This window comes from Apium graveolens, chromosome 2, assembly GCF_009905375.1.
Source record: "Apium graveolens cultivar Ventura chromosome 2, ASM990537v1, whole genome shotgun sequence".
Classification (NCBI taxonomy): Eukaryota; Viridiplantae; Streptophyta; class Magnoliopsida; order Apiales; family Apiaceae; genus Apium; species Apium graveolens.
The window spans coordinates 249,027,716-249,036,119 of NC_133648.1; the positions used below are offsets into that span (position 1 = coordinate 249,027,716).

The 8,404-nt window shown below is 37.3% G+C and overlaps 1 non-coding gene across 1 annotated transcript; it reads left to right on the forward strand.

The window, feature by feature from the left end:
- The first annotated feature begins 1,085 nt into the window (after positions 1-1,085).
- LOC141709682 (small nucleolar RNA R71) lies at positions 1,086-1,192 on the forward strand. Its single transcript, XR_012570247.1, has one exon. It is a non-coding gene; the product is annotated as a small nucleolar RNA R71 (small nucleolar RNA).
- The last annotated feature ends 7,212 nt before the right edge of the window (positions 1,193-8,404 follow it).

The following is an 8,404-nucleotide window of genomic DNA, read 5'->3' on the forward strand; positions in this document are numbered from 1 at the left end:
CCTTCCTTGAAAGAATACCTTTCATGAATTTCACATAACTAGGCATTTGCTCCAGAGCTTCAGCGAAAGGTATGTTAATGTGAAGTTTTTTGAACACCTCCAAAAACTTACCAAACTGCTTGTCCAGCTTTTGCTTTTGCAATCTCTTAGGAAAAGGTGGTAGGGGATAGAGCTGTTTCTCCCCTGTGTTACCCTCAGGCAGAGTGTGTTCAACAGTAGTCTTCCTTGGTTCCCTCTCTTTCTCCTTTTACTTTTCTCCTTCATCTACGACTTCAGCTTCTCCATCTTTTGCTTTTTCAGCATCAGCAACTTTTCCAGACCTTAAGGTGACAGCTTTGACTTGCTCCTTAGCTTCATTCCTGCCTGGCACTTCAGTATCGCTAGGAAGTATGCCAGGTTGATGATTGAGCAAGGCATTGACTATTTGACCAATTTGATTTTCCAAGGTCTTAATAGAAACATCCTGACTTTTGCACAACAACTTTAACTCCTCAAAATCAGCACTAGAAGGTAGAGCTACACCTCCTTGTTGAGGATATGATTGCCTTTGAGCATTTTGCTAAGGTTGCTAGAATCCAGGTGGATTGAACTGTTTACTTGCAGCTTGCTGATATGGTTGCTGAATAGCATTCTGATTATTGCTCCAGCTGAAATTGGGATGATTTCTGTTATTAGGATGATAAGTAGCTGGCACAGGCTGCTGCGGTCGCTGATAATTGTTCACATACTGAAAAGTTTCATTAACAAGAGAACACTGATCTGTAGCATGAGAGCCTGCACAAAGCTCACAGACAATAGCTATTTGATTGACTCCATAGTTGGCTAAAGAATCGACCTTCATAGACAACGCTTGGAGCTGCGCTATAATAGCTGTAGCTGCATCAACTTCCAGAATACCTGCTACCTTACCAGGCATCATCCTTTGAGTTGGGTTTTGATACTCGTTTGCAGCCATTGTTTCAATAAGATTATAGGCTTCAGTATAGCTTTTGGCCCACAAAGCGCCTCCAGAAGCTGCATCGAGCATGGGCCTAGATTGGGCCCCCAAACCATTGTAAAAACAAGTGATCACCATCCAGTTAGGCATATCATGATGTGGACACTTTCTCAATATCTCCTTGTAGCACTTCCAAGCTTCACACATAGATTCTCCTTGTTGCTGCGCAAACTGAGTAAGAGCACTCCTCATAGCTGCAGTCTTGGCCATTGGATAGATCTTCACCAGAAACTTTTGTGCGAGATCTTCCCAAGTGGTGATGGACCCAGCTAGTAAAGAATGCAACCAATCCTTAGCTTTGTCCCTCAGAGAGAATGGGAAAAGCCTCAGCTTGATAGCCTCATCAGTAACACCATTATATTTGAAAGTACTACAGATCTCGACAAAATTCATGATATGCATGTTGGAATCTTTAGTCGCAACACCTCCGAAAGAAATGAAATTTTGCACCATCTAAATAGTGCCCGGCTTAATTTTGAAAGTATTAGCCTGAATAGCCGGATGAATAATGCTTGACTGCATGTCATCAATTTTAGGCCGAGAAAAGCCCATAAGAGCTGGGTCAGATGGAACTATACGATCACCCATTGTTACAGGTTCTTTCTTCTCACTCTCTGTATCCGAATCTTCAAAAACTATCTTCTCCGAAAAGTCAAGAGCTGAATCTGTCTCCTCAGCCATATCAAGATTCCTCTTACGAGTGCGAGAACGTGTTTGCATAAATGCTCGCTAGAGTACCTGAAACACAACCGGAAATAGTAAGTAACAAGTCTTAATCAATGAATCCTAATGACCATTGATGGCAAGTACATAAACTAAACAAATTAGTCCTCGGCAACGGCGCCAAAAACTTGTTAGGGCACAAAACATGCGCTAAAATACACGCAAGTATACGCGATCGCAAGTAATATAGAATGATTTCTAGTTCGTTCCCACAGAAACTCAGACTAATTATATTTAATTAACACTTACTCACCAATGTATGATTACTCTTCTTCGTTGTTGCGTGCTAAAACGGTCTTCTTGATCTTCTCTCCTTGTTACTTGTTCCTTGCTTGTTGTGAAAACGTCTCCCAAATATGTTTATATAAAAGTCCACAAGAAACAGCGCTGTTAGAAGCCCGATAGAACTAGAATTAGAAAATCCAGAATTAAAATTCCCGCACCCAGGCGGCCGCCTCCAATCTCCACGCGGGCGCCTCCTGGCAGGCGGTCACCTGCTCCTTCCAGGCGAGCGCCTGCTACCTTTCTGGAAAAATTAATGTTTTTCTTCTGATTTTGCTGATTTCTTCGCACAACTCCCCGCAACTGATCCCAAGCACTACCCTAGGCTTATTTTGATGAATTCTCCCTATATAAGCAAATTATACCCTGAAATGCAAAAACACTAGAAAAACGCATTAAATACACAAAATACTCGATTTCAAGACATCAATTCAAGCCGTTATAAGACGCTCTAAGTGGTATAAAATGCCACTTATCACACCCCAAACTTAAATCGATGCTTGTCCTCAAGCAGCACAAACTCAAAAACAGAAATTAAAACATGCATGAATGCAAACTACGTGAAATGCAGCGATCCCCGTCGCGATGACTAAACCAACCTACACATGACATATCCACAATGCAATTAGACAACTAAAGATCGATCAAATCACGCAAGCTAACATACAACTAGAAACGTGGTGTGTGCAAATGCTTAACATATATTCTTCAAAACTAGATCAATCACCATAACTTAATTATCCTCAAGGCAATCATAAGATTATACGAAGAATACATTCTAGACACAAAATGACCTATAACACTTCAAGATTATTGGAGTTTATTACAGAATCATGCTTTTATTCAACACATAACAAATGCTTATTTGATCGTGCAATGAGTGTGGTCCATAAAAGACTTATGCAATGGCATCCATTTAGCGAGCGTTAGGTTAGCGGATCCCAGACTATAAAAGCCTTAAGTCACTAGGCACAAAGTCCCCTAAGAACTTAATAACTCGAATACCAAATAGCTCACTCGTGATCAATTATGCATTAAACCATATATTTTTTTCTCTCTTTTTTTCTCTTTTTTTTCTTTTATTTTTCTTTTTTTTTTAATTTCTGAGCAAGTGCGTTTCGCTCCATCTTGCTCAACCCTAGACTACTCACATACAATACGAGCCGTCTACTAGCCATTTGACGCCTAGTCACAACTAGCAATGAATTCCAACTTTTACTCCAATTTTATCTTTTCATGCCTTTTATCATTAAGAGCCTATCATACATTCTAAGCATAAGCAATAGATTAACCTCAAAAACCATCAAATTATGACAACATTCTAGTCCTTAAGCATACTCTAAGACTTAGTGAAATTATAAGTGTTTCTAGCATGCATGCCAACCTAACAAGATTCAATATCACTCTAACGCTATCACTACACTTGCATCAATATCACATATCAATCGATAAAGCAACACAAAAGGGATCATGGTATATGCATGATCTAAATGACATGATAAATAAAGCTATAAATTAAAAAAAAACTATATGGCAAAATATGCAACTATATGAACTAAACTATCATGAAAATGCAACTACATGACACACACAAATCTTGTTGTAAGTACATTAAATTTGGTAGTTTATTGTTTACTTAATTTGGTTACACATTTATAATTAACCATTATTAATGAAATAGGGATGCCCTAAACAACCCGGTGGGCATGAATGTGGGTATGTTTGTTAGGGCACAAATCATGCGCTAAAATACACGCAAGTATACGTGATCGCAAGTAATATAGAATGATTTCTAGTTCATTCCCACAGAGACTCAAACTAATTATATTTAATTAATATTTACTCACCAATGTATGATTACTCTTCTTCGTTTTTGCATGCTAAAACGGCCTTCTTGATCTTCTCTCCTTGTTACTTGTTCCTTGCTTGTTGTGAAAACGTCTCCCAAATATGTTTGTATAAAAGTCCACAAGAAACAGCGCTGTCAGAAGCCCGATAGAACTCGAATTAGAAAATCCGAAATTAAAATTCCCGCACCCAGGCGGCCGCCTCCAATCTCCACGCGGGCGCCTCCTGGCAGGCGGTCGCCTGCTCCTTCCAGGCGGGCGCCTGCTACCTTTCTGGAAAAATTAATGTTTTTCTTCTGATTTTGCTGATTTCTTCGCACAACTCCCCGCAATTGATCCCAAGCACTACCCTAGGCTTATTTTGATGAATTCTCCCTATATAAGCAAATTATACCCTGAAATGCAAAAAATACTAGAAAAATGCATCAAATACACAAAATACTCGATTTCAAGACATCAATTCAAGCTGCTATAAGATGCTCTAAGTGGTATAAAATGCTACGTATCAATGTTGTAATGCGTTACATGAAAGAGATAATTGAATACATCGAACAAAAATTCATAAGCAAGGTGTGTACTTTCTTAAATTTGTGCAAATTTAATGGTTGTCTAACTTCATACCGCTTTCGTTAAATCTATGATTTTGTTTATAATTTTTGTAATTTTCACAGTGGAGTCCCAAGTCTCAAAAGAGCTACACAACAGAGGAGCTTGATGTCGTCCGCTTTGAGACTCTTGATCATATCCAGGGATTTGTGTAATCGTCGACTATAGACCTATTTCTCTTCTACTGTATATTTTGTCATGTGTAATGTAAACATGATATTAGGACCAGATGTATATTTTGTCATGTGAATGTGGATGGATGGAGTTGGTATCTATGAACTTTGGTATATATAAGTAGTACGTTGGGCAGTTTTTATCTACCTAGCTTGTGAATTTGGTACGGTGGTTGTAATCGAGGAGATATTCGATTTACTGTATATATATTATCTGTAGTTTTAGTTTATATGTGGTGCATTATCTTTTGATGAAATTGTGTTTGATATGGCTAGCTATTTTGCAATATAAACTTTGCAAATTTGGGATTTTATTAAATTTTTAGGTTAGCTTTACTGAAATATTATACATCACAAAGTTTTAATAAAACTGATGTTAAAACTGGGCTAAGACATCGATTTTAGATATATAACTGTTGTTTGTTTTGGTATCATACATCAGAATTCGAAAAAGACTGATGTAATAAGGAGTTAGCACATCAGTTCATAACTGATGTTAAAGGCGATGTCTATGATGCAGGTGAATGAGTAAGTTTATACATCAGTACGAAACTGTTGTTATATATTGTCAGAAACGATGTTATACACAACTATAGACATCAGTTATAGAAATAGAAAACGTTGTTGTACACCTTTATAGACATCATTTTTTAAATCAGCACCGATATTAACAGTAGCTTTACACATCATTTTGTTTAAAAAAACCGATGTAAATTACTAAACTAAGCTTCTGGCTCATTTTTTTAAACTGGCCATAAGATCATATTATGCCAAATTGAAAAGAAATGTGATAGATATTTGTAGGTTTTTGAGATATTACACATCAGTTATTTACCAAGAAACAATGTGAAACATAATCTAAAACATCGGTTCTTGACCGATGTGAAAAATAGGGACCTTTTACTACACCCACATAGACATCGGTTTTTTGCATCTTTCACAACAGTCAATAACCGATGTCTATTGACATTTTTCTTGTAGTGCATCTTGGGAAGCAATGTCAGATCCTTATCTCCACAGGAAGTTTATGATGCAGTAAATAAAGTATACAAGGCTCAAATCAAAGTTTTCCACAACTTTGGAAAAGCACTTCAAATTACTTTAACTGGGCATCTGGACAAGATAATAAAGATGGTCAGATAAAAGATGGATCAAATCATTCCTTCACAGAAAATCATTCCTTCACAGACAGAGATCAAAAATAAATTCATAATCTTTGCTGATCAAATGGCAAGTTATGATCTAAGTGGAGTGGAATCTAGTGTCAAAAATCTAAGAACCTCATTTGTATCCCTGCATGACCAAGTTCAAAAACATATCACTCACTCCAACGACACAAGACTGAAGCTGGATCAGATGCACTCTAGTAGATACACTCCTTCAGCCTTGCTCATGGAAGAAATTAAAAAGGTTGTGCATGATACTTTTGGAACCTCTACTTCCTCCACATCTCAATCCTCATCTAACATACAAATTCAAGAACTTCAACAGCAAGTATCTTCTCTCCAAACTTCAAATCACTCACTTAGTGCACAAGTACATGCTCTCGCATCTTTGGTGCAGAGTCAACAAACAGACATCAAAACCCTGGTGGACTCTCACAAGCATCTCAAAATTCAGAATACTGTGGCTTTGGGAGCCATCATGGGGAAGCTCAACATACCATTGCCCTTATTGCCCGAAGATGTAAGGCCACAAAAACCAATTCCCCTAATCATGCCTGTCAACAAGCCTAAGGGGAAGATAGCAGCTAGGATTCAACAGTCCAAGGATGCTGGTAAATCTAAGGAGCCTATCACATCATCTCAGCATGGCCAAAGTTCTTCACAAGCTTAACAATTCCTAGATGTGGGAAAATAAAGACTCAACAAGGCCGCAGAATGACCAAATCAAGATCAAGAATTCAGTGAACTTCTTGCAGTCCTGAGGATGTCTCTTCAAAATAACTACATCACTTACAAAAAAGCATTAGCCAAGAACATCAACTCTATTAGGGCAGTGGTTGTGAAAATTGATAATTATTTGGAGAAAATGATTATTGTAAATATCAATGATGGCGGTGTGGACAGATGTCTCCAGGTGTCTCTTCCAAATCTCAGAACTTTAAGAGCATCTGAGCTGGATGTAGTGATTGACAAGGTACATGTAGTCATCACAGAGGACACCCAATTGCTTCATGAACTCAAAAAGGCTCAAATAGATGTTTTTTCTGAAGCTTATCTATATCCAAGCAAGGGGTGTCCTACATCTGCTTTCATACCAATAAATGCAAGATCTTCAATGTTCCTAAGAATTGTGTTAGATGAAATATGAGGATGATTATGACACTTCAATCTGATCTAAAATTCAAAAAGAACAAGAAATTTGAAGATGAAAAAATAATCAGAATCCTTGAAAGGTACCTTGTGAAAGCTGATACCATGTTGGCAAACTCACAATATAATTTAAAAGATGACAAGGATGATGATGAGCAGAAGCATAATAAGCAAAAACCTTCTGGCTCAAATCCAAGTCAATCTTCAAGAGCAACTGGCAGAAATGACAGGAAACAAGATGAGAAGAAAGGTGATGACAAGAAGAAAGGGGATGAAAGGAGAAGGAAGAAAAGGCAAGACGCTCAGAACCACAACAACAAATCCTAAAAATCCAAATTAATCAAGCTCAACCATCCAAGCCAACTAACTCAAATACCAAACCATCTCAAACCTCAAAGCCTAAATTCTTGTACAAACAAACTGCTAACACCCTTCTGAAAATACCAATCACCTCGAACCAAATATCTCTAAAGAAAATCTCAAACCTACCTTTTGTTAAGCCACCAACCAAACTTCACTACAAATATGTTGGGAGAAAACTAAAAAAATGCAAGTTACTGAGATGGCCCTCTGGAACTGCTTTAATCAAAGTGATTTTCTACATCTAAACTGGTGCATCTCAGATGAAGACTACTTTTAATAATTAGTTGAAGAAATGGTCAGAGTTTGGGTTGTATCATTAAGAGAAGTAAGAATCTACTATCACGATGGAACCTTCACATTTCTTGGCAAAGGCTTAATGGACACATTTTCACCCACAAAGATCAAAAGAGTAATAAGCTTACTGAAGGATAAGGATTCTGTAACTAAAGCATGGAGATCTGTTTTGGATGAATGGTTGGTAGAAAGAGAAGAAAGAAGAGCAAGAAACAAGGATGAAAGTGAGGAGAGAAAAGAAAGTACATTGAGGAGATAGACATGCATATTCAAAAATCTGAAGATCTCAAAGCAAAGGGGATGAGCAGAATCACCAAGGATAGACAGTTTCTCAACATCAAAGTTGGAAGATTCCTAAGAATTAGGGTTGGTTTCTTGAATGGTTATTCATTAGCAAATAAACTCAAACTTTTTGAAGCTCTAAGAGGAACACAAATTATAGAAGAACTAGAAGTACTTGTAAAGTTAAAGGACCTCATTAGAGAAGAAACAGGAGATGAGAAATTTGATTAATGATTGTATCTGTTAAACTCAATAAATTCCTTATGTATAAATGTTATATTTCTGTCAATTTGTATGTAAAGTATAATTGTTCATTGTAGCTTGGGGTTAGTCTTGTTACCAGGCATGAATTTGTGATAAGCAATCTTCTCACAAATTGGGGGAGATTATTGTGCAAGACATGCATGTACTATAACAAGACTAACAAGTTGACAATCCTAAGTTAGTTGTATCATAATCTAAGTTTGCACTTTGTATTGTAGTACTTGAGTCTGTAAAATTATAGATAGAATAGACTGGAAT